Source organism: Saccopteryx bilineata, chromosome X (assembly GCF_036850765.1).
Source record: "Saccopteryx bilineata isolate mSacBil1 chromosome X, mSacBil1_pri_phased_curated, whole genome shotgun sequence".
Lineage (NCBI taxonomy): Eukaryota > Metazoa > Chordata > Mammalia > Chiroptera > Emballonuridae > Saccopteryx > Saccopteryx bilineata.
This window is the reverse complement of record NC_089502.1, coordinates 137,156,534-137,181,347: the sequence shown is the minus strand read 5'-3', so window position 1 is coordinate 137,181,347 and position 24,814 is coordinate 137,156,534. Positions and strand designations below refer to the sequence as shown.

At 38.9% G+C, this 24,814-nt stretch overlaps 1 protein-coding gene across 2 annotated transcripts in view; it reads left to right on the top strand.

Annotated features, from left to right (window-relative positions):
- GLRA2 (glycine receptor alpha 2) overlaps positions 1 to 24,814 on the top strand; it is a 195,962-nt gene that overhangs the window by 87,113 nt on the left and 84,035 nt on the right. The window lies entirely within an intron of this gene.

Sequence of the window (24,814 nt, the reverse complement as noted above, 5' to 3'; positions counted from 1 at the left end):
CTATGAAGCTTACAGGAATTGAAATAAGATTGATGCAACTTTTTCTGTATGTCAACTATTTATTAGGGAAGCTATTGTGATTCATATGCTCAGTAAAGTCACTTGCAGTGATAAAAATTTGAATTAAGTTCCTGGAAGTTTACACAGAAAAGCCATCTCAATGAGTGTATATATAAGAAATGAATTATAATATTCGGGAGCAGCAAATAGGATACAGGAATCTTTATTGTGCCTTTATTTACCATAATGGCTGACACACTACTGTTTTCGAGTGACACAGTTCCCTAGAGAAGGATCGGTGGAGTCCTCCAAGGTGGTGGAAATTCCGGCAACTGTGGAAGGTTGACAGAAAAGTGTGAGGTGGAACCAGGGACATGTAGACATCTTGTGTCTAATCAAGTAACAATCCATAGTGCCTGCATACTTTCTTTTTATGTAAGGCAGGCCCTCTGCATTTGCAAATATTGCTTAAGCAAGTAATGCTCTATAGCCCACTTATGCAATGCCTCAGCTCCCCAAAAGTGCACCTGTGTGTTTCCCTTTCCACTGAGTACATGAAGCCATTGGCTTCAATTTTATAGGAAGGTGAGCTCAATTTAGTATTCAGTGTATACTACCTCATACTGGTTAAGCAGTCTAAAACCCAGTTCCAGAAAGGAATTGAGATGTAATCCCATTATCTTTGCTGGCTGGAGCTCACGTTCAGTTTGCTGCATTTCACATACTAAGAACTGTGAGCTTGTGTTCCACCTTATCTCCTACGTTGGAAGATAAGGTTGACATGTGAAGGAGATTGTGACTATAATGGAGATGGACTGGAACTGGGAAAATGGTTCTACAAACTTTTCAAGTGCCAGCCTCCAAAGATAAATATTAGATTTTTGTATGCTAAAAGAGAAGGGAATAGATCTGTCTCTGTTTAGAATAGTACAAAATATCTGTTCTATTTCTACTGGAATACAGATATCAAAAATATTAACAGCCTTTTTTCAGCTACATAATTACAAATCAATTTTACGTAATAAAAATTCTAATCCACACTGTGCCCTTTCCCAAACAGGTTCATTTGCTTATTTCTCTTTAGTTCTTAGTTACTGTCATCGCTCCGTGATGTGCCATTCAACTCCAGGGTGCATAACCATGTGTTTTACAATTTAATAGACAGCTAAAGTAGTGGAGACAAACTGTAAGCAGATAATGTCAAAAAATAAGATCTTTAGCCTTCAAATGCTTATTGCTATGGAAATAGTAGCCATTTATTTTCAAAATGGGAGCTTGAGTTTTTATCAATTTACTATTCATTCTTATTAGCTATTATGATTCTACATCAGTGGTCAAAACTATTGCCAAACAAATGGTCACTGATCAGTGATCTTTGTATGAAGATAGAGTCGGGAATGAAAAAGGGTATCATCGAAAATCCTTTCCTACTGGGGCTCTGAACTTTTAGTGCTTATCCTTTTCCATCAGCAGGTTTATCTTCCTACATATATTTTTCCTAGGCTATTATTAAACATGGTTGACTCTCAGCTGACTGTGGAGAGATGTGACTCATACGGATGACAGTGAGAAAGAAAAATGGGGTGAAAAGTGAGTCATGGAAAATAAAGGATTGACCACACACTTATGCACCCACACACACGCATACACATACATATAAGATACTCATTTTATTTATAAATACTGCAGGTTAGTCCCTGAGCATATGCACTACTATGCTGACCATAAAGTTGCTCTGGCCTATGGCAACACCCCTTACAAAGGAGGCATGCACACTGCACTTTAAAAGTAAGAATGCTTGTTATAGAAAAGATAGAAAACACAGAGGATATCATTAATGTTAACTATTTAGTAAATAACTAGTAAGATTTTGGTCTATTTCCTTTCAGCCTTTTTTTCCCCCCACACTTGGAGGCAAACCTATATAGGTGCACACACAGAAAAAAAGAGATAGAATTGTTACACAGTTCTATACTGTTTTCCATGGCATTAAAAATCTGTCATGAACATAATTTGCAATGACTTCATAGTCTAGCTGATATATTAAACATCATTTATATTAATCATCATTTATTTTACCGTCTTGGATACTTAGAATTTTATTTTTTACTTTTGTAAGTATGACCATTATAACATTTTTGTATATGAGTGTATGTGTCTGTGTTCTAGAAGATATATGTTTATATTTTAAAAAGCTTTTGTAGTGGAAAAAAAGAATCAACTGAGGATGATTAGTGTGAATGAGGGATTATCTGTGGTAAGATGCCCTTTGAGATGTATGTTCTATTCAGACAAAACTTTTGTTTGTGTTAACTTCAGTATGTAAAACAGTGTCTTAGACCACATGATCAATATATCCTCATTTAATGGATAATAAATTAATGAACAGTCTTTTTTTCTCATGTGAGGCCATGTAGAAGACAGAATAGACTTGAAGCGGAATCTATGAATTAAAGTTTTAAAGAAAAAATATTAGAGTTTGAATATAAGAAAGAATCTTATAATAAAATAACATATACTATAAAGGAATGGAATTTCTCTAAAGAAGTATGTCTCTCTTTCCAGAAGTTCACAAATTAACTTTGGGAAGTTAAGAATATAACCACAGAGATATATTCTGAAACATAGGAGATCTAAAACTTAGAACCTTCATTTCACTCATCTTCTCAAAACCTATTTACTCAATAAAATGAACCAATTTCCTGCCCTGGCCAGTGGCTCAGTAGATAGAACATCAGCCCAGCATATGGACATCCTGGGTTTGATTCCTGGTCAGAGCACACAGGAGAACTGACCACCTGGGCCTACTCCATTCTCTCCCTCTTTTCCTCCCACAGACAGTGGCTTGATTGGTTTGAGCATGGCCTTGGGCACTGAGGATAGCTCTGTTGGAGTGCATCAGCTTCAGGCACTAAAAGTAGCTTAGTACTTAATCATCAGCCTTAGACGGGGTTGCCAGGTGGATCTCAGTTGGGGCACATTCAGAAGTCTGCCTTTCTCCCCTCCTCTCATCTAAAAAGAAAAATTAAATAAGGATGAAATGAAGCATTACCAATATAAAGTGTTTAGCCCATTCATTTCATTGTTATTTTTCCCTGTCCATATGTAATAGAAAAGACTGTTCCATGTTCTGGGAGGTTACATTAAAAGACTCATGAAGGGTCTTATGAATAGAAGACACTATGTTCTTTGGATGATCCATCGTCTGGTTATATTTAGCCTGCCAATGAGAGAAGCCAAAGTTTCTCATGTGCATGTGTGTACGCACATGTAAGTGATTTTCATAGGTGGGTAGTTTATTGAATGAATTAAGCTCCAGAGGGTCTGAGTAAGCAATGGCTTTGTTTTTTCCCAATCACTGCCATTAAACACCCTCAGCTGGTTCTGTTTTCCCTGCCCCTGGAGGACACTTCAGGAAAATTCCACAGATTCTCACTTACTTGTAGTGACAGGCCATTAGACCCAAATGAACAACTGTGTATTTTACAATGTAACAGACAGCTAAAGTATTGGTAATACTTTTGGACAGTCCATTACCAGATTTTTTAAAAATCATTTATCCTGAAACAAAACTTCAGACTCACAATCAATTCAATGGCCTTTGGCCCCAGATCAGTCCTGGACTTTGGCTTGAAGATACGCAGGGAGGTGGGCACACTGTTCCTTCGCAATCCCTGTTCCTGCTTTTCCAAATCTCTTCCCAAGCCTGTTACTAACTTCACTACTGTTGAGGGCTAAGGGTGAAAGGATGGAAAAAATTTGTTATGTAACTGACACTGTTATTATATTCTAAGTCTTGCTTTCTCTAATGGCAAGCCTCCAAATTCCAACCTTCTTCTGAGCTGAACTTGTGTTCTTTCAAGATTCCTGGGGATACCACACACTATTCCTCTATGAATAATACACTCGCTGGCTGATATGATCACATCTAAGCTATCACTTCGTAGCACTAAATCCCTTGCAACTTCTTACTCCTGGGGTCTCCTCACCCAAGTAGACAGCCCTCCTGGTTGATATGTTTTCAAGATGATTCACATCTGGCTATCTTCCACACCATTTATTTGGTTCACCAAGAACATGCATTCTTGTCTTAATAGAATACCATTCAGCCATGAAAAATACTGAAATCTTATCCTTTGTGACAGCATGGATGGATCTGGAGAGCAGTAAACTAAGTGAAATAAACCAGTCAGAGAAAGACAAGTAACATATGATTTCACTCATATGTGTAATCTAATGAACAAAAAGAACTAGCAAGCAAAATAGAAACTAACTCATAGATAGAGAACAGAATTACAGCTGTCAGAGGGAGGAATGTTGAGGGACTAGGTGAAAAAGGTAAAGGTATTAAGCAAATAAATAAAATTACCTCATAGACACAGACAATGGTATGGTGATTACAGGAAGGAAAAGGAATAGGGGTGGAGGAGGTGGAGGAGGGTAAAGAGAGGACAGATAGTGATGATGGAAGGAGACTTGACCTGGGGAGGTGAACACACAATACAATGTACAGATGATGTGTTATAGAATTGTACATCTGAAACCTGTATATTTTTATTAACCAATGTCACCCCAATAAATTACATGGAAAAGAAAAAAAATAGTGGAAATGCAACTTAAATAATTATTAACCCTTCTACCTTCACCTCATCATTTTGGATCTTCCAGCTAGCTTACTTCCTTCAGAATTTATCCAGATAAGAAATAAATACTGGTGTTTGTGTTTTCATACAGAACACAAACTACTGAGGACACATGACAGGTTGTCCTAAGATAGTTTTTACTCTCTGATCCAAGGCAACTTGTTGGAATTTCAGAAGCATAGCTGATTTACGACATGTGGAAGAAATGCCAGTTTCTTCTCTTACAAGGGTAGGGGCAAATACATCACCTTCTCTGTATCTTTCAGAGAATAGGAGAAATGCCATAGCACTGTCAATATCCACAAGTTCCATTACTTCAGTGAATTATTTACAAGAATTCTAGTCTTCTGTAGTAAAACAAGGGTCTGGGTATAATGGTCTCTATATAGCTTATTCTTTCTTCTAGAAAGTCCTGCATCCTGCAGGTATATGTACAGATTCTCCTTTAAGAGTGAGGCTTTAGTCAAAATTATGAGACAACAAGAATATCCCCATCCCCATACTGTTAAATTCATAAACAATCACATTTTAGATTTTTATCTCTAGAATGGCGAGGATATCAATGATTTTGTTCATGTTTACATACCCACCACCAGCACTACACCTAGTTCATAGTAGTTACTCATAGTAACTACATAGTAAAGAGTTGATTAGTGAATGAAAAAATAATGTTGCATAGACTTATAGTTAACTGTTATTTCACATATAATTTAATTGGTAATTCATTCATCCATCCATTTATTCAATTAACATTTATTGAGTATCTTCTCTGAGCCATGCATTATGCTAGGGGCTGGGGAAATCAATGATAAATAAAACATAGTCCTTGCCCTCAGGGGCTTGTAATCTGATATGCCAGAGACAAATACTTGTAATGGTGATGATTAAACAGTGTTCAACAGTTTATGTTATGTAGTACAGTCATGCAGTACATAACAACAGTTTGCTCTGTGGGGCTTCGCAATTTATTCTTACAGCACCTCAATTTTGAGTGCATAGATTATGTCCCAATCAGTCAGCCACTGACCTGTTTCAGCATAGAGGAGCCTGTCATTTTAGCAGTATACATTCAGAGGGTGCTATAAGCCTCCCAGGTTTAGCTTGATGTTCTTCAGAGTACATGGTGGTAAAGTCTTTGCTGAGGAACTAGGGTTCTATAGAAGGACACAGGACTACAGGAGCTACCTTAATAATTATTAAGTGTCACTTCCACTTTAGTAACAGCTTTCTGTGGTAGTGTAGAACCAGCCTGTACCTAAACTTTGGAAATACAAATATGTAAAGCACAGATAAGTTTTATTTCTTCCATCAGTTTTATGCCACAGAGAGCCCTTTGTGCCAGAGAGGGTCAATGGAACCAAAAATAAATTTCCAATGTCCCAATATTGAGTCCTCAGTTCTATACCCTCTCCATATTAAACACCCTCTTTTTTATGTAGTATTTTTTTTAAAATAATTTTATTTTTTTAGTGGGGTGACATCAATAAATCAGGATACATATATTCAAAGATAACAAGTCCAGGGTATCTTGTCGTTCAATTATGTTGCATACCCATCACCCAAAGTCAGATTGTCCTCTGTCACCTTCTATCTTGTTTTCTTTGTGCCCCTCCCCCTCCTCCTTTCCCTCTCCCATTCCCCCCTCCCCCCCATAACCACCACACTCCTATCAGTGTCTCTTACTTTCACTTTTATGTCCCACCTACGTATGGAATAATGCAGTTCCTGGTTTTTTCTGATTTACTTATTTCGCTTCGTATCATGTTATCAAGATCCCACCATTTTGCTGTAAATGTTCCGATGTCATCATTTCTTATGGCTGAGTAGTATTCCATAGTGTATATGTGGCCACATCTTCTTTATCCAGTCATCTATTGACGGGCTTTTTGGTTGTTTCCATGTCCTGGCCACTGTGAACAATGCTGCAATAAACATGGGGCTGCATGTGTCTTTACGTATCAATGTTTCTGAATTTTTGGGATATATACCCAGTAGAGGGATTGCTGGGTCATAAGGTAGTTCTATTTTCAGTTTTTTGAGGAACCACCATACTTTCTTCCATAATGGTTGTACTACTTTACATTCCCACCAACAGTGTATGAGGGTTCCTTTTTCTCCACAGCCTCTCCAACATTTGCTATTACCTGTCTTGCTAATAATAGCTAATCGAACAGGTGTGAGGTGGTATCTCATTGCCGTTTTGATTTGCATTTCTCTAATAGCTAAAGAAGATGAGCATCTTTTCATATATCTGTTGGCCATTTGTATTTCTTCCTGGGAGAAGTGTCTGTTCATATCCTCTTCCCATTTTTTTATTGGATTGTTTGTTTGTTTGTTGTTGAGTTTTATGAGTTCTTTGTATATTTTGGATATTAGGCCCTTATCTGAGCTGTTGTTTGAAAATATCATTTCCCATTTAGTTGGCTTTCTGTTTATTTTGTTATCAGTTTCTCTTGCTGAGCAAAAACTTCTTAGTCTGATGTAGTCCCATTCATTAATTTTTGCCTTCACTTCTCTTGCCTGTGGAGTCAAATTCATAAAATGCTCTTTAAAACCCAGTTCCATGAGTTGAGTACCTATGTCTTCTTCTATGTACTTAATTGTTTTGGGTCTTATGTTTAGATCTTTGATCCATTTTGAGTTAATTTTTGTACAGGGGGAGAGACTGTAGTTCAGTTTCATTCTTTTGCATGTGGCTTTCCAGTTTTCCCAGCACCATTTATTGAAGAGGCTTTCTTTTCTCCATTGTGTGTTGTTGGCCCCTTTATCAAAAATTATTTGACTATATATATATGTGGTTTTATTTCTGGACTTTCTATTCTGTTCCATTGGTCTGAGTGTCTATTTTTCTGCCAATACCATGCTGTTTTGATTGCCGTGGCCCTATAATAGAGTTTGAAGTCAGGTATTGTAATGCCCCCAGCTTCATTCTTTTTCTTTAGGATTGCTTTGGCTATTCGGGGTTTTTTATAGTTCCATATAAATCTGATGATTTTTTGCTCTATTTCTTTAAAAAACGTCATTGGAATTTTGATGGGAATTGCATTAAATTTGTATATTGCTTTGGGTAATATAGCCATCTTGATTATATTTATTCTTCCTAGCCAAGAACAAGGTATATTCTTCCATCTCATTATATCTTTTTCAATTTCCCTTAAAAATGGTTTATAGTTTTCATTATATAAGTCCTTTACATTCTTTGTTATGTTTATTCCTAAGTATTTTATTTTTTTTGTTGTTGCAATCGTGAAGGGGATTATTCTTTTGAGTTCCTTCTCAGTTGTTTCATTGTTGGCATATAGAAAGGCTATTGACTTCTGTATGTTAATTTTGTATCCTGCGACCTTACTGTATTGGCTTATTGTTTCTAGTAGTCTTTTTGTGGATTCTTTCGGGTTTTCGATGTATAGGATCATATCATCTGCAAAAAGTGATACCTTTACTTCTTCTTTTCCGATATGGATGCCTTTTATTTCTTTGTCTTGTCTGATTGCTGTGGCGAGAACCTCTAGTACCACATTAAATAAGAGTGGAGAGAGTGGACAACCCTGTCTTGTTCCTGATTTAAGGGGGAAAGCCTTCAGTTTAGTGCCATTTAACATGATGTTAGCTGATGGTTTATCATATATGGCCTTTATCATGTTGAGATATTTTCCTTCTATACCCATTTTGTTGAGAGTCTTAAACATAAAATTGTGTTGTATTTTATCGAAAGCCTTTTCTGCGTCTATTGATAAGATCATGTGGTTTTTGTTCTTTGTTTTGTTGATATGGTGTATTACATTAACCGTTTTACGTATGTTGAACCATCCTTGAGATTCAGGGATGAATCCCACTTGATCATGATGTATTATTTTTTTAAAATGTTGTTGTATTCGATTTGCTAGTATTTTGTTTAGTATTTTAGCATCTGTATTCATTAGAGATATTGGTCTGTAGTTTTCTTTTTTTGTGCCATCCTTGCCAGGTTTTGGTATGAGGGTTATGTTGGCCTCATAAAATGTGTTTGGAAGTATTGCTTCTTCAATTTTTTGGAAGACTTTGAGTAGATAGGAACCAAGTCTTCTTTGAATGTTTGATAAAATTCACTGATATAGCCATCAGGGCCTGGACTTTTATTTTTGGGGAGGTTTTTAATGGCTTTTTCTATTTCTTCTCTACTGATAGGTCCGTTTAGGCTTTCTGCTTCTTCTTGACTCAGTCTAGGAAGGTTGTATTGTTCTAGGAATTTATCCATTTCTTCTAGGTTGTTGAATTTAGTGGCATAAAGTTTTTCATAGTATTCTACAATAATTCTTTGTATATCTACGGTGTCCGTGGTGATTTCTCCTCTTTCATTTTGGATTTTGTTTATATGAGTTCTTTCTCTTTTTTCCTTGGTAAGTCTTGCCAAGGGTTTGTCAATTTTGTTGATCTTTTCAAAGAACCAGCTCCTTGTTCTATTAATTTTTTCTATAGTTTTTCTGTTCTCTAATTCATTTATTTCTGCTCTGATTTTTATTATCTCCTTTCTTCGGCTAGTTTTGGGTTGTCTTTGTTCTTCTTTTTCTAGTTCCTTAAGGTGGGAAGTTAAGTGGTTCACTTGGGCTCTCTCTTGTTTGTTCATATATGCCTGAAGTGATATGAACTTCCCTCTTATCACTGCTTTTGCTGCATCCCATAGATTCTGATATGTCGTATTGTCATTTTCATTAGTCTGTATATATCTTTTGATCTCTGCACTTATTTCTTCTTTGACCCATTCATTTTTTAAAAGTATGTTGTTTAGTTTCCACATTTTTGTGGGATTTTTTTCCTCTTTTTTGCAGTTGAATTCTTGTTTCAAGGCTTTATGATCAGAAAATATGCTTGGTACAACTTCAATTTTTCTGAATTTGCTGATGTTGTTTTTGTGGCCCAACATATGGTCAATTCTTGAGAATGATCTATGTACACTGGAGAAAAATGTATACTCAGTCACTTTGGGATGAAATGTCCTGTAGATGTCTATCATATCCAGGTGCTCTAGTGTTTTGTTTAAGGCCACTATGTCTTTGTTGATTCTCTGTTTGGATGACCGATCTAGAGCCGTCAGCGGTGTATTGAGGTCTCCAAGTATGATTGTATTTTTGTCAGTTTTTGTTTTAAGATCAATAAGTAGCTGTCTTATATATTTTGGTGCTCTTTGGTTTGGTGCCTATATATTAAGAATTGTTATGTCTTCTTGATTCAGTGTCCCCTTTGCCATTATGAAATGGCCATTTTTATCTCTGAGTACTTTTCCTGTCTTGTAGTCAGCATTATCCGATATGAGTATTGCTACACCTGCTTTTTTTTGGATGTTATTTGCTTGGAGTATTGTTTTCCAGCCTTTCACTTTGAATTTGTTTTTATCCTTGTTACTTAGATGAGTTTCCTGTAGGCAGCATGCAGTTGGATTTTCTTTTTTAATCCATTCTGCTACTCTGTGCTTTTTTATTGGTGAGTTTAATCCGTTTACATTTAGTGTAATTATTGATACTTGTGAGTTCCCTATTGCCATTTTATATCTTGCTTTCTGTTAGTTTTGTGTCTTGTTTGATCCTTCTCTTTCGTTTTTCTATCTTTTGTTTTTATTTGGTTGTATTCCATACATCTTTCCTCTGTTGCTATCTTTTTTATCTCATGTGCTTCTGTGGTGGTTTTTTCAATGGTGGTTACCTTTGAGTAATGAAAAGGGTCCCTACCCTGTTCATTGTAGCGAACTATTTTGTGAGTACTTTTGCACTCCATCGTCCTTTGCTACTGTTAATCTCCATCTTCTCCCCCTCTTTCTTTTTGTTGTTGTCACAGTTTAAATTTGGTTTTATTGTGTTCTTCTTGGAGCTTTTACTTGTGGCTCTGTTTTTTTTTTTTGTTCTTTGTATCTGATTGGAGAACCCCCTTTAGTAATTCCTGGAGTGGGGGTTTTCTGATGATAAATTCCCTCATCTTTTCTGTATCTGTGAATGTTTTTATTTCTCCTTCATATTTGAAGGATGGCTTTGATGGGTATAGTATTCGTGGCTGAAAGTTCCTCTCTTTCAGGACTTTAAATATTGGGGTCCACTCTCTTCTAGCTTGTAGAGTTTCTGCTGAGAAATCTGATGATAGTCTAATGGGCTTTCCTTTATATGTTGTATTCTTCTTTTCCCTGGCTGCCTTGAGAATTTTTTCTTTGCTGTTGGTTTGTGTCAATTTCATTATGATATGCCTTGGAGTAGGTTTGTTGGGGTTAAGAAAACTCGGTGTTCTGTTTGCTTCTTGAATTTGAGGCTTTAGTTCTTTCCACAGGCTTGGGAAGTTCTCATCTATTATTTGTTTGAGTATGTTCTCCATTCCATTTTCTCTCTCTTCTCCCTCTGATATACCTATTATTCTTATGTTATTCTTTTTGATGGAGTCAGATAATTCTTGTAGGGCTATCTCATTTTTTTAAATTTTTGAGTCTCTTTCTTCTTCTCTCTGTTGTGCCTCAAGTTGCTTGTCTTCTATTTCACTAATCCTCTCTTCTATCTGACCTGTTCTATTAGCTAAGCTTGTTACTTCGTTTTTCAGCTCGTGAATTGAGTTTTTCATCTCTGTTTGATTTGTTTTTATAGTTTCAATTTCTTTGGACATATATTCTTTGTGTTCATTGAGTTGTTTTCTGAGCTCCCTAAATTGCCTTTCTGTGTTTTCTTGTATATCTCGGAGGATTTTTAGGATTTCTATCTTGAATTCTCTGTCATTTAACTCCAAGGTTTCCAATATATTAAATTTTTTCTCCATAGATTTTTCCTCATCTAGCTGTGTTACCTCTCTTTCTTTTGTATCCATGATATTTGATTTTCTCTTCCTTAATGGCATCTGAGGGTGGTTTTGTTGAGAGTATTAATGAGATTTAATAAAGAATAAAAAGTTAAAAAAAATAAAAAATAAAAAAGAGTTGTTTTTTTAAAAAAATTAATAATGAAATAAAAAAAATAAAATAAAATAAAAATTTTTAAAAAAAGGAAATTATTCCCCCCTCCTTTTTTCCTCTCCTCTCCCCTTTTTCTTGAGAAAATCTTGTGGTGAACTGTGAATTATAACAAACAATGCCTGTGATGGAGGGCCTGAATTGGGGAAAAGTAATAAAGGGGCAAAAAAAAAAAAGAAAAGAAAAAAAAGGGGGGGTATGGACCCACAAAAAGCAAATAAGGAAAAAATTTGGGTCAAGAATAAAATGATTTGCTTTTAGGTGTTGGTTGTCTAAGAGTTATGATGAGAGGAATAAGAGGAAAACAGAAAAATGGGGGGACAAATTAAAAAAATACTATTGTATTTAGTGGAACAAGAACTAGATAAAATGGAGAGCCAGGGATGGGAGCACTGCTAGTGAGTTAAAAAGGTGAAGTAAAAAACCCCCAAAATGCCACAAACATAAGTTTGAGTCCCAGATAAGAGAATTTGTTTGTTATTGAGGTTTGAATGAGAGGAGATGTAAGGGAGAAAGGAAGAAACTAATATAGAGGGAGAAAAGAAAGAGAGAGAGAGAGAAAAAAAGAGGGAACCACTAAAAGAAGAAAAAAGAAAGGAGAAAGAGAGAGAGAGAGTTAAGGGTTTTGGAGTGTAACCCTCATAGAGAGAAAGGAAGAGGAGAAAAAAGATAATGGGAGAGGTAACACTTATGGGTAGTGTAGTTCAAGGAGAGGAGAGAGTAAGACCGGTAGAGAGTTAATCGGCCAAATTGGAGGAGGAAAAAAAGTATCAAGAATGAAGATAAGAGAAACAAACGAACAAATATAATAAAATGGGATAGGTTATAAAGTCTGCAGATTATTCTTGATTTTGAGAGGTTATCTTCTTGCTTTTTCTTTTCTCTCCCTCTTCCTGGTCGGTGATTCTGTACCCCAGGTTCTGCCCCTTTGGCACGCTCAGGTAGAGGTTTGCAGTTGATAAGTCTCTATGGCAATGTCATGTATTGTGCTTTAGTCTCTTTGGCAGTCGAAGCTCATTAGCATTTATAGGCTCTAACAGTGAGAGAGTCCGTGTTCCTGGAGCCTTTCTCCTAGTCTTTCCTTCCTCAATTAGTAGCCTAATAATCCAGCTATGGGGTTGCTGCTGCCTCTGCCTGGATAGTAAGAGGCTCAAAGAGCTGGCAACTCCCCACTCTATTCCCACTCAGCACAGGGCTCTGGGTAAGGCTCAGTCAGTCAGAGCTGCTAGCATAATCAGGCGGGCTTTCTGCCCACTCAAAGACCTCTGGCTCTGCCACTCTGTCCGGTAACACAGGTGGGGGCCCTCTTCCAGGGCGCTTGGAGGAAACTCTCATTCACTATCTGCGTGCGCAGACCAGGATATCCGGCCAGCAGTCTCACGCTCTGAGTGAAACCACCAACCGCATGGAAAAGTTGCAGCGTTGGAATTCGCTCTCTCTCCGTCCCCGTGCGCGGCTTTTGCAAGGTGCTGGGGCGGCCCGAGATTCCGCTTTGGCCCACACAAAGGCCCCTGACTCTGCCCCTCTGTGCGATAACATGGGCGCGCACTGCCGAGGCACTCAGAGGAATCGCTCACTTCCTATCTGCGCGCGCACACCAGGATATGAGGCCAGCCGCGTTTCCCTCTGAGTGAAACCCTCACCAGCACGGAAAATTTCCACTGTTGGAATTAGTTCTCGCTCCCTCCCGTGCGTGGCTTTCCCAGGGCGCTGGGGCTGCCCAGAGATTCTGCTTTCGGCCCACAGATAGGCCCCTGACCCTGCCTCTCTGTGGGGTAACACGGACACCCACTTCCGGGGCTTAGGAAGAAATCTCTCGCCTACTAACTGCGCACCGACCAGGGATCGGGTAAAATGGCCGTTCCGCTCGTCTTTCTTTGTTTGGGTTTGGCGTGAGTGTTAGCTTGTATTGCCTGGCTTGCCACAGGATCGGTTTTTCCTTGGCTAGGATCTCCGTGCCACAGCCTGGTTCGGCAGTTTGTGCCGCGGCCTGGAACTATTCACCCCCTTTGCCCGCCTCAGTTTCTATATTCACAGTTACCAGAGAAAGCCGCCCTGTTTAGGTTAGTGAGGAAGGTGGAGCATTTCTTACTCCCTATTTCCTTCAGGGTTTGGTTATATATTTAGCCAATTTTTCACTCGACCATACCTTCGGGTGTATTGCGAAGCATCTGGAGGCTCCAAGTATAGGTTTTTCTGTTTCTGGTTGAAGATCTTGTTGAGTTTTGGGGGAGATTTATCGGTATCGCTTCCTACTCCGCCATTACTCTGACGTCATCTGTTATGTAGTATTTTTTTATGAATACCACAAAGTTCCCTAATTTGACCACTGCTCTAAAACACAATAGCCAAAACCACATGGCCATGACAGTCTCATGTTCCTTTATCTCTCCATCTTGGTTTTCTTATTCGTACTGATCTTCAGGCCACCTTTCACTCCTTCCTGACAGTCACTATTACAGTCATCTATGCCTTATTGATAAGTTAAGTTACACAGATGATACCATCTTACTGGCAGAAAGCAGTAATGATTTGAACTCACAAAAATGAAAGAAGGTACTAAAGTAGGACTGCATTTAAACATCAAGAACACAAATCATGACTACAAAAGACATACACAACTTTAACAAAGACAGTGAAGATGTCTGAATTGTTCGTTTTGTTTACCTTGGCTCAGTCATCAATTCAAATAGAGACTGTAGTCAAGAAATCGAGAGACAGCTGAGACTGGGAAGGGCAGCAATGGAAGAATTAAGAAAGATCATCAAACCTGACCTGAGGTGGTGCAGTGGATGAAGCATCGACCTGGAAATGCTGAGGTCGCCGGTTTGAAACCCTGGGCATGCCTGGTCGGGGCACATGTGGGAGTTGATGCTTCCAGCTCCTCCCCCCCTTCTCTTTCTCTGTCTCTCCTCTCTCTCTCTCTTTTTCTCTCTGTCTCTCCCTCTCCTCTCTAAAATGAATAAATTTAAAAAATTAAAAATAAATAAAATAAATAAAACTGAAAAAAAAAAGAAAGATCACCAAGGGTCCTGGCTGGTTGTCTCAGTGGTAGAGCATTGGCCTGGCGTGCAGGAGTCCTGAGTTTGATTCCCAGCCAGGGCACACAGGAGAGGCGCCCATCTGCTTCTCCACCCCTCCCCCTCTCCTTCCTCTCTGTCTCTCTCTTCCCCTCTCACAGCCAAGGCTCCATTGGAGCAAATTTAGCTTGGGCACTGAGGATGGCTCTATGGCCTCTGCCTCAGGTGCTAGAATGGCTCCAGTTTCAATGGAGCAATGTCCCAGATGGGTAGAGCATCGCCCCCTGTTGGGCTTGCCGGGTGGATCCTTGTTGGGCGCATGCGGGAGTCTGTCTGACTGCCTCCCCATTTCCAACTTCAGAAAAATACAAAAAAAAAGAAAAAGAAAAAAGAAAGATCACCAAGAGCACAGACGTGTCATTAGAGACCAAGGCTGGTCCTCCACACCCTCATATTCTCAATGACTATGTGTGGATGTAAAAGTTGGAAAGTGAATAACGCTGATGGAAAAAAAGCTTAATTCATCTAAAATATGGTGGAGGAGAGCTCTACAGATACCCTGGACCACCAGAAAGATAAAAGCATGGGTCTTCGAGCAAATTCAACCTGAAACATCCCTGGAGGCAAAAATGACTGAACTAAAGTTGTCCTACTTCGGGCCCATCATGAGAAAGCAGGATTCTTTGCAAAAGACAGTAATGCTGAGAAAAAAGAAGTCATCAGGAAAAGAGGACCAAATATGAGATGGATTAATTCCATATAAGAAGTTATAGGTATGAGTCTACAGGAGTTGAGCAGCGCTGTTGAGGTCAGGATATTGTGGACATCACACATTCATAGAGTCCCCAGGAGTTAGAATCAACTCAATTTGACATAAGAGCAACCCGCCTTACCCAGCCAGTTTCTCTTCGATATTTCTAATCAATGCAGCCCACATCCCTGTTTATAGAGGAGCACTGGAAGCTTCAGTGTTCTATGTCTGACCCTGTCAGAAGGAAGGGGGGGCATATGGGACAGTGTTTATAAAGTCTACAGTAGTATACAGGAGTGTCCTAAGCCTTCACATTCACTCATCATTCACTGAGGTAACCAGAGCAACTTCTGGTCCTGCACTCTCCGTTTATAAGTGTCCTCTATAGGCATAACATTCTTTAATCTAGTATGTCTTATTTTTTCCTGTACCCTTTCTAGGTTTAGATACAAAAATACTTACCATTATGTTTTAATTGCCTACAGCATTCAGTACACTAACATTTATAGCCTAGGAGCAATAGGCTAGAGCACATAGCCTGGGTGTGTAGTAGGCTGTACCATATAGTTTTGTGTAAGTGCACTCTATTATGTTCACACAATGATGAAATCACCTAACAGCACATATATCAGAATGTATCCCTCTCATTAAGCAACACATGACTATATAAGTACATCAAGAAAGATGCCCAAACTATTAAATGGAGGAGGGAGAACTGGAGGGGAAGGAGAGAAGGAAGAAGGGAAGAGAAAGGGAGCCAGAGAAGGAGGGAGAGAAAGAGCAGTGTTAAGGAAAAGGCCTGAAGGAGGGAGCCTGAGCTGAATCTATAAAGAAGATTAAATAGGTGAAGTAGGAGATAAAGGTCATTCCAGGAAATAATGACTTCCTATTCATATTTGGGCTACACTTATAAGACAGTCTGGGCAGGTGTCCAACATGCTTCACAAATTTTAAACACATTTAAAGTAAGAAACTTGTGTTTATCAATTCCAAGTTAATTTCCTGCCTTCCTACCCACCAAAGCTTTTTGTGGTTTTTGCTTTGTTTGGTCTAGTTTTGTTTGGTTTGGTTTTCAGAGGTTCAATCTCTTCCCCAAATGCAGGAAAATGAAATACCAGCATAGTATCTGTTCTATACATACCATCCCATTTGAATCTGTAAAACTAGTTTTTAAAATATACATCTCTGCCAACACCCAAGAAACTGTTCAGCTGATAATGTGCTAACCATTTGCAGTAAAAAAAAAACAAAACAAACAAACAAACAAACAAAAAAAAACCAAGTGTCAGACTAAAGGCTGAGTGTATTGTTGTCTTTCTGACATGCCGGAAAATATCAGGATGAATTGAATAGAAGGCTGTGAGACATCAGGCAGGCTTGGAGTGCAGCCAAACAGGGTTAAACAATTATATTCCTTTGCTCTCTGTTTGTTAGTATAGCTGGATGTGTCGCGGGCACTTCTAGGTGTGTCTTGAGTCTTCATTTGTGGCTGCAGCCCAGAGACTGGAGAGGGGAAAGCAACCATTGGTAGGGGACAGGTGGGATGACACAAGTGACTGACAGTTCCATAACCATCTCCCTGTAACAAGGACTTAGAGATATTGTTAGCCATTATTAGCCAAAAATGCCCTATTTCCTATATGTAAAAAGAAATGTCCCTTGCCTGACCAGGCAGTGGCTCAGTGGAAAGAGTGTTGGACTGGGATGCGGAGGACCCAGGTTCGAGACCCCGAGGTCACCAGCTTGAGCATGGGCTCATCTGGTTTGAGTAAAGCTCACCAGCTTGGACCCAAGGTCACTGGCTTCGCTGGCTTGAGCAAGGGGTTACTCAGTCTGCTGAAGGCCCACGATCAAGGCTCATATTCGAAAACAATCAATGAACAACTAAGGTGTCGCAACGAAAAACTAATGATCGATGTTTCTCATCTCTCTCTGTTCCTGTCTGTCCCTATCTATCCCTCTCTCTGACTCTCGATCTGTCTCTGAAAAAAAAAGAAAGAAAGAAAGAAAGAAAGAAAGAAAGAAAGAAAGAAAGAAAGAAAGAAAGAAAGAAAGAAAGAAAGAAAGAAAGAAAGAAAGAAATGTCCCTTTACTTTTCAGCCATCTGGTCAATTAGGACCAGCTGGACCATTTGAAGCAACTACCAAATCCAGGACAGCTTGGAACTGAAAACAAAAGAGGCCATAGTTCTGCCACATTTGGTCTTGCTTTATTCTCCACAAGAATATTTCTAACTAGAGACTGCAGTAAGAGAAACTATGAAAGCAGTAAGACTGATAGCTTTAGATGTTTTAAAGTGAGGATTTGTTTGGATGTCTGTTTTAACTAAAAATTAAAGATAATTGCTCCTTGAATCAGGTACATCTCCAGCTAATTGGAATGAATTTCCTAGGTCAGATTGAAATTTCTGAAAAGGGTTGGGGAATTTTTTGCTTTGTAAAATCAGCATTTCACTAAGTTCTCAGGTAAAATATTAAAAAGTCAGAAAGCTCAAGCTTTGGCAAATTGATCTGCAGGCCAGCTCGCTTTGGAGCCAGATGTCCACCTGTGTGGGAGACTTCATAATCTTTCCCTCTGACATTACCAAAGTCACAGCAAATTGAAGAGTCATTGATGTAGTGAGTGTGTGATAAAAATATGCAGAGATGACGTGGGTGAATTCTCTCAGGAAAGAGCTAGTTCAAGAATGTTGTTGGCAGCCTTCACAGGAAAGCTGACAGTCAGAGGAGCTACCCCAGCTATGTTTTTGCTCAAATCCTGGTAAGGCTCATAAACTTGGGGGAAATAGCATTTTGAAGTTCAGGATAATTGTGAATTCCCTTTCCATCTCATTAAAATGGATAACTCTCTCTGGGTCATACAGCCTCAGTGTCTTCAATTTTTACAAACACCAAATGGTGAAGAAAAAATGACTAAAATAGATCCTGTATTATATACGCAAGATATAGACATGAAGAAACAAAACTTCTGTCCTTAAGAAGAGTGGCATATACATAAAAGAGGAGATTTTAATTCAGTAAAATAAGGGCAATACAGTACTTTTTTATACAAAAATGACTAACAATTTCTCCTCTATGTATCCATACCATTTGAGTAATAAGTCCCTCCTCCATTGACTGCCAGCTTAACCATATGACTTAACATGGCCAATGGGACAATGACAAAAATGACATAAAGAGAGACTTGAAAAATGCTTATATATTGTAGTTAGCTTTCTCTTGCTTTTCTTGGAGATCCCATAAACACCAAGGGAGCTTGGTGAATAAGGCCAGCGTAGCCTGTTAAATGATGAGAGACACATAGCCCTGTTACTCCAATTACCAAGATGACAGCCAGTTAGACCACTTCCTGGCTCGCTGGTCTCCTTGCAGTTTCCCAAATATGCTAGGCTCATGCTGTCATTCTAGGGTCTTTGCAATGACTGCTTTCTGTACCTGGAATGCTCTTCCCCCAGATATTCACATACTAACTTCTCTACCTTTTCCAAGTCTTTATGCAAATCTTACCTTCTCAATTAAGCCTGTTCTGGTTGTTATCACCTCATCATGTTTCATCAACACCTTGACCCAACTCAACTTTTCAATTTTTTCCCCCACAGCATGTCATCACCTCATAGTAACACCATGATTTATACCACTCTATTATGGAATATGTTTATTGTATATTGTCTGTTTCCCTTAGCTTAAGCTCCATGAAGGCAAAGAACTTTATCTGGCTTGCCCCTATAGCAGCATCTCGCCTATAGTATTTGCTCAATAGATGTTTGTTGATTGAATGAATGAACTTATCTCTCTCTAAAGTCTAGTCACTGAGAAAAATCCACATAACTTTTCTGTAGAATAACTTAATTGGCTGTTCTTTATCACAGAGAATCCTGATTATGATACTTTTCTTTTTGTGACAGAGACACAGAAAGAGGGACAGATAAGGACAGATAGACAGGAAAGGAGAGAGATGAGAAGCATCAATTCTTTGTTGTGGCACCTTAGTTGTTCATTGATTGCTTTCTCATATGTGCCTTGACTGGGGGTCTACAGCAGAGCAAGTGACCCCTTGCTCAAGCCAGCAACCTTGGGCTCAAGCCAGTGACCATGGGATCATGTCTATGATCCCACGCTCAAGCCAGTGACCCTACGCTCAAGCTGTTGACCTCAGGGTTTCAAACCTGGGTCCTCTGCATCCCAGTCCAACACTATCCACTGCACCACTGCCTGATCAGGCTATGATACTTTTCTAAAGTTGCATTTCTCTGACTGTATCAGGTAGTGTTTTATTCAGTTGTCTTTGATAGCTATTTCTTATAGGCAATCTAACCAAAGACATTACTAATCAAAGAGCCATGGTTTAGAGGTGAGGGCACCCAAACAGGTGATGCTGATTTCCATTTTGCTTCCTCAGCACTGTCAACACTAACCAGAGGCTTCTCAGTTTGCCAATGCCAGGGTCCATTTCCCCTTTAATCCTCCAGGTAGTCAGGATGCAGGCGTACTTTTAAATTCTGAAAATGGCATCCAGGGTCTCCTCATCTGCGATCTCTACAGTACTTCAGGCCAGAGTGCAGTTCCATGCTCTTCGATGGGGGTCCAAACATTAGAAAAGACCCCCTTTCCTTTATGTAACAAAAACCAAGTGGTTTTTTTTCCTCTGATTTTCATGTGTCATCAAAGAACATCTGTGCATTTGAACCTTAGAATTTCTTTGGACTCGAGAAGCCATAAGCTCCAATCTGAAGCAAACTGCATGATATGCCTAAAGCAAACGATTTTCCACCTCTCACATAAAAAAAGGCAACTCTGTTTTGTTTCCAAAATTGACTATGCCTTAACAAAACTGGAATGTCCAAGTATTTTCTAACTACACATGAACTGATCTTATAAGATCTTCAACTTTTGTGTTGCTAGCAGAACAGGGGCTGTCATTAAACCTGGTAGGGATGGAGAACCTAATGATTAGGAAAGTTAATTTACTTCTCATTTCTGAAGATCTGCTTGAAGTGGATGCCACTTCTTACAGAAAGCCCTCATGAATCTCCATCAAACGTAAATGGTCTATTTCGCTTCTTTGCCTCCAAGGCACTTTTTCACCTTATATCAATCACTGTATTCCAACATGTGGCTTAGTGATGAGGGCCCATGTGTACTTGCCCTAATGTATTGTAAACTCCTTGCATAAAGAGCCAAGTATTGCTCAACTCTGCATGACCCACATGACTTACATAGAAGATATAGGTGAAGTACTGTAAGGGGACCATATTTAATGGATCCTGATATTCTGTGATCAGCGCAAGAACTAGTGCTGGAGCTTACTTGGCCTCATAAGGAAGTGTCACTGAACAGAGCATCCCAACCTTTGCTGCACATTACAATTAGCTGAGGAGATTTAAGGCTTTCCTAGACTTCACCACAGATGACAAATTAAATCAACTCTCTGGCAGTAGGGTCCAGGCATCAAAATATTTTTCTAAAGTGGGCCAGGTGATTTTAATGTGTAGACAGGGCTGAGAACTGTGACTCTAAATTTTGTTATTGTCTGGGGAAGTATTTTCACTATGTTTATCATGTAGCAGCATATATATTCATTTAAATTCCATAACATATGATGAACTAGATGCTATCATTATCTGCAGTTTGTAGTTGATGGTACTAAGGCACAGAGGTGCTAAGCAACTTGCTTACATTCACACAGAGCTAGACCTTGCTGCAGGCAGTCTACCTGACTTGGTATGATTAATCACTATCCACTGCACCTTTCTTAGTTACCAGCTTCTGTGTTCCTTCTGTGTACCTGGCACTGTATTAACCACTTTACATAGGTTATCTCCCAGCAAACCTATGAGCTAAGCTCTCTACTTTACAGGTAGAGAAATTGAAGCTTCAAGAGGTTAAGCAATTTGCCCACAGTTATGTTTCTACAAGGTGAAGAATCAAGATTCAAACCACTGATCAATTTAAATCCTCCCAAAGAAAGAACTAAGACTTCTCAGTTCCATCATATTGTCTATACCAGCGGTTCTCAACCTGTGGGTCACGACTCCGGTGGGATCGCCTAAAGCCATCGGAAAATACATAATGCATATCAGGTATTTACATTCCGAATCATAACTGTAGCAAAATTACAGTTATGAAGTAGCCACCAAAATTATTTTTTGGTTTGGGGTCACCGCAACATGAGGAACTGTATTGTGGGGTCACGGCATTAGAAAGGTTGAGAACCACTGGTCTATACCATGCTAATTACAGGTGGAAGCTTTTGACTAAGAGATCAGGTATTTTCGAGACTCTGATGTCCTTGTCTTGGGTCAGGAATTGCCTTCCCTGTGGATCACATGCAGTAGCCACCTCCATTCATGATTTTGGCGATGAGATAATGCTTGCCTGATTGCCCTTTCTCTTTCATGTTAAGAATAACTTATAATGGTTCCTGATGCTTGCATTATACATTCTCCTTCAGCAGACTTTCTAAATGAACTCAGTTGTTTATGGCTTCTATCAGCTGTAGCCATTTCAACCATCATTTTCATCAACTCACATGTTTGATTATGTTAAGAGCTCAATCAGATATAAGCCACTGTGTATCATTCAATGGCAACTAAAAGGTTGAACAAAAGCAGATTGGGTGACCAGCAACAATAAAATGGCTAAATTGTGGTCTATTCATACAGTGAAATACTAGATGGAAACAAAAGTTAAGAACTGCAATTACACATAACAGAGATGAATACCTCAAATCAAATGCAGAGGAAAAGTTAACAACCACACAAAATATTCAAAAATTAATCTATGCTATTCAAACTAGAATTATTGCTGCATTTGGAAGGTACAGAGGGACTGTTGATTGGGAGAAACTATGAGATGTTAAGCTTCAGAGGAAAAATAATGTTTTCTTTCTTGATTTGAGTTGTGGTTATATAGGCATGTTTACTTTGTGGTGATTTACTGAACCATACAGTTGTGATCCTGGTACCCTTTTTGCAATATGAATGGAACATTTTGTTTATAAAAATGTGGATTAGGTTTCTCTGGTAAAGCAAAGAAATATAGGTTCCTCAATTAAGCTTAAAGGAACATTTTGGTCCTGGTACTTTGATCCTGGTACTTTTAAATATTTTAATAAAGAAGTTTAAAAAAACTATATTGCACTAATAATAAATAAACAACAGAGAATACTTATACACTTTAGGCAGTTTACTCTCCTTCCTTTTCCAGAATAAAAATGAACAGTTTTATGTCATTAGTGACAATCTGAAGGTATAAGATAATAAACAAAATTTAGTACTCAATAATATTTTTCGCCCTATGTAACCCTAGTTAAAAGATCCCTTAAAAAAAGGAATTGACATTTTGCAATTGACTCAGAAGATCATTCTCTTTTACCCTACATTTTATTACTGGTTCCAAACTGCATTCATGGAATTCTCTTTTGGTGGGACTCCATAGAATGTAGGCTCTACAAGTCTGTACATATGGGTTATAGGATTAGTCTTTTCTCATTCATTTGGTATGATTAATGTTCATAGTATATATGTATTCTAAGACATATTTTTTTCCTATTTTCATAAGCTCTCAGTTTGGGTTGCTGCTTAAAACTGAAGACAAATCAGGGTTTGATTGAAGATGTTTTTCTTCCTTAGTGGTGTATAAAATCATGGTGCATCTTGCAATCACTGGCATCTTAGATTTGGTGAACTACTATACATAAGTTACTTTAGAGCTAGCCATTGTGCTCAGTACTGGGCATACAGAGTGAATAAAACAGGCATGCTCCCAGAACTCAGAGAGCTCACCTCCCACTGGAGTGACAAATGCTGAGCATGTACTCTTATTACTTATTAAGAAGTAATGATGGGTATCAAGGAAGCAAATAACAAGGAAAGCATTACTTGTCCAAGTATTAAAGAGGTTTTCCCAGGGAACTGAAGTCTGAGTGGGACTTGAAGTATAAGTAAGAGGTGTCAAGATTAAGGTGGCAGAGGATGACTCCAGAGGAGAAAAAAGCTGGTATGTAGGATTTGAGGTTGGAATGATCCAGGAAACTTCAGGGAATTAGAAAGAAAGCATTCTAGCATGCAGAATAGAGCAGAAATGTCCAGGACAAAGATACCCAGACCACCTTAGGGTCTTGCGGGCCTCAGGAAGATATTAGTGTTTTAGCATGGGGACGGAACATGATCTGATTTATCTTTTTTAAAGGGTCATGGTTACCACTGTGTGGAGTAAGATTTGAGAGAGGCCAGAGTGGATGCAGGGAGACTAGCTCCCGAACTACAGCAACAACAGGGAGAGGGGGCTTGGATAGGATAGTGGCTATGGGAATGAAAAGAAATGGATACATTTGAGATCAATTTTGGAGGTAGACTGGGGCATAGGGATTGACTATATGTAAGGAATTGCTGGAGACAGAAATGCTGGAGACAGAAATGAAGCCAAAGTCAACTAATGGAGAAGAACTTATCCTAAGGGAATTAAAGATGAGGGTTAAGTCTGATCCTTGGTGGCGCAGTGGATAAAGCATCAACTTGAAATGCTGAGGTCACCAGTTCAAAACCCTGACTTGCCTGGTCAAGGCACATATGGAGTTAATGCTTCCTGTTCCTCCCCACCTTCTTTTTCTCTCTCTCCTCCTCCCAAAAAATGAATAAATAAAATCTTTTTAAAATGAGGGTTCATAGGTTGAGTGGAAGACAACTTAGTATTGAAAAAAGTAGGTATTCTGAGTATAACCTGGGTTCTGCAACTTCGACTTAAGTACTGGGGAGGAAGGCTGTGAGGAGCAATGGAAAGCACCTTCCCCAAGCACTGGGAACACACAAAAAAAGCACTGATTTGTACTTTATGCATCAAAGAATAGTGTCACTGGGTGCTTAAGCATGCTTCCCCACTCAGGGTTATTGGCAGACCACAATGGATCAAGTAGTGCCATCTGAACCAGAGAAGTCATGGGAGAGTCCATTGGTGTCAACAAAAAATGGTAATGGCAGCCACACTTTTCTGGCCCTACCATCTGTGGGTCCATGACTATTAGCCTTTGGGAGAAAACTCTACCCAGGGATTTTAGAGATGTTGAGATCATTTACATTTAATATGACTATTGATATGATTAGGTTTAAATCTACCATTTTATTTGTCCTATTTGTTCTTTAAGCTTTTTCCTATTTTCTACCTTTCTTCTAATTCCTTGAAGTTTATTGGCTTTTTCCAACCTCAGAGTCTACCCTGTGACTCTAGTCTTTGTGGACTCTCCAGACTCTCAGCTCCATCTTGTCAGTGTTGGGAGTTTGTGGAGCTCTGCTTAGGTTCCTCCTCCCTGCACAATGACCTGAAGATTCTCTAAAGACAGGAAGCCAGATCAATAGCACGACTGACCTAATTTGTTTTTCATGTGTCAGAGAATCACTGCCATTTTTGCCTAATGAACTAAAACCTTGAAAACAACTTTTTCATGT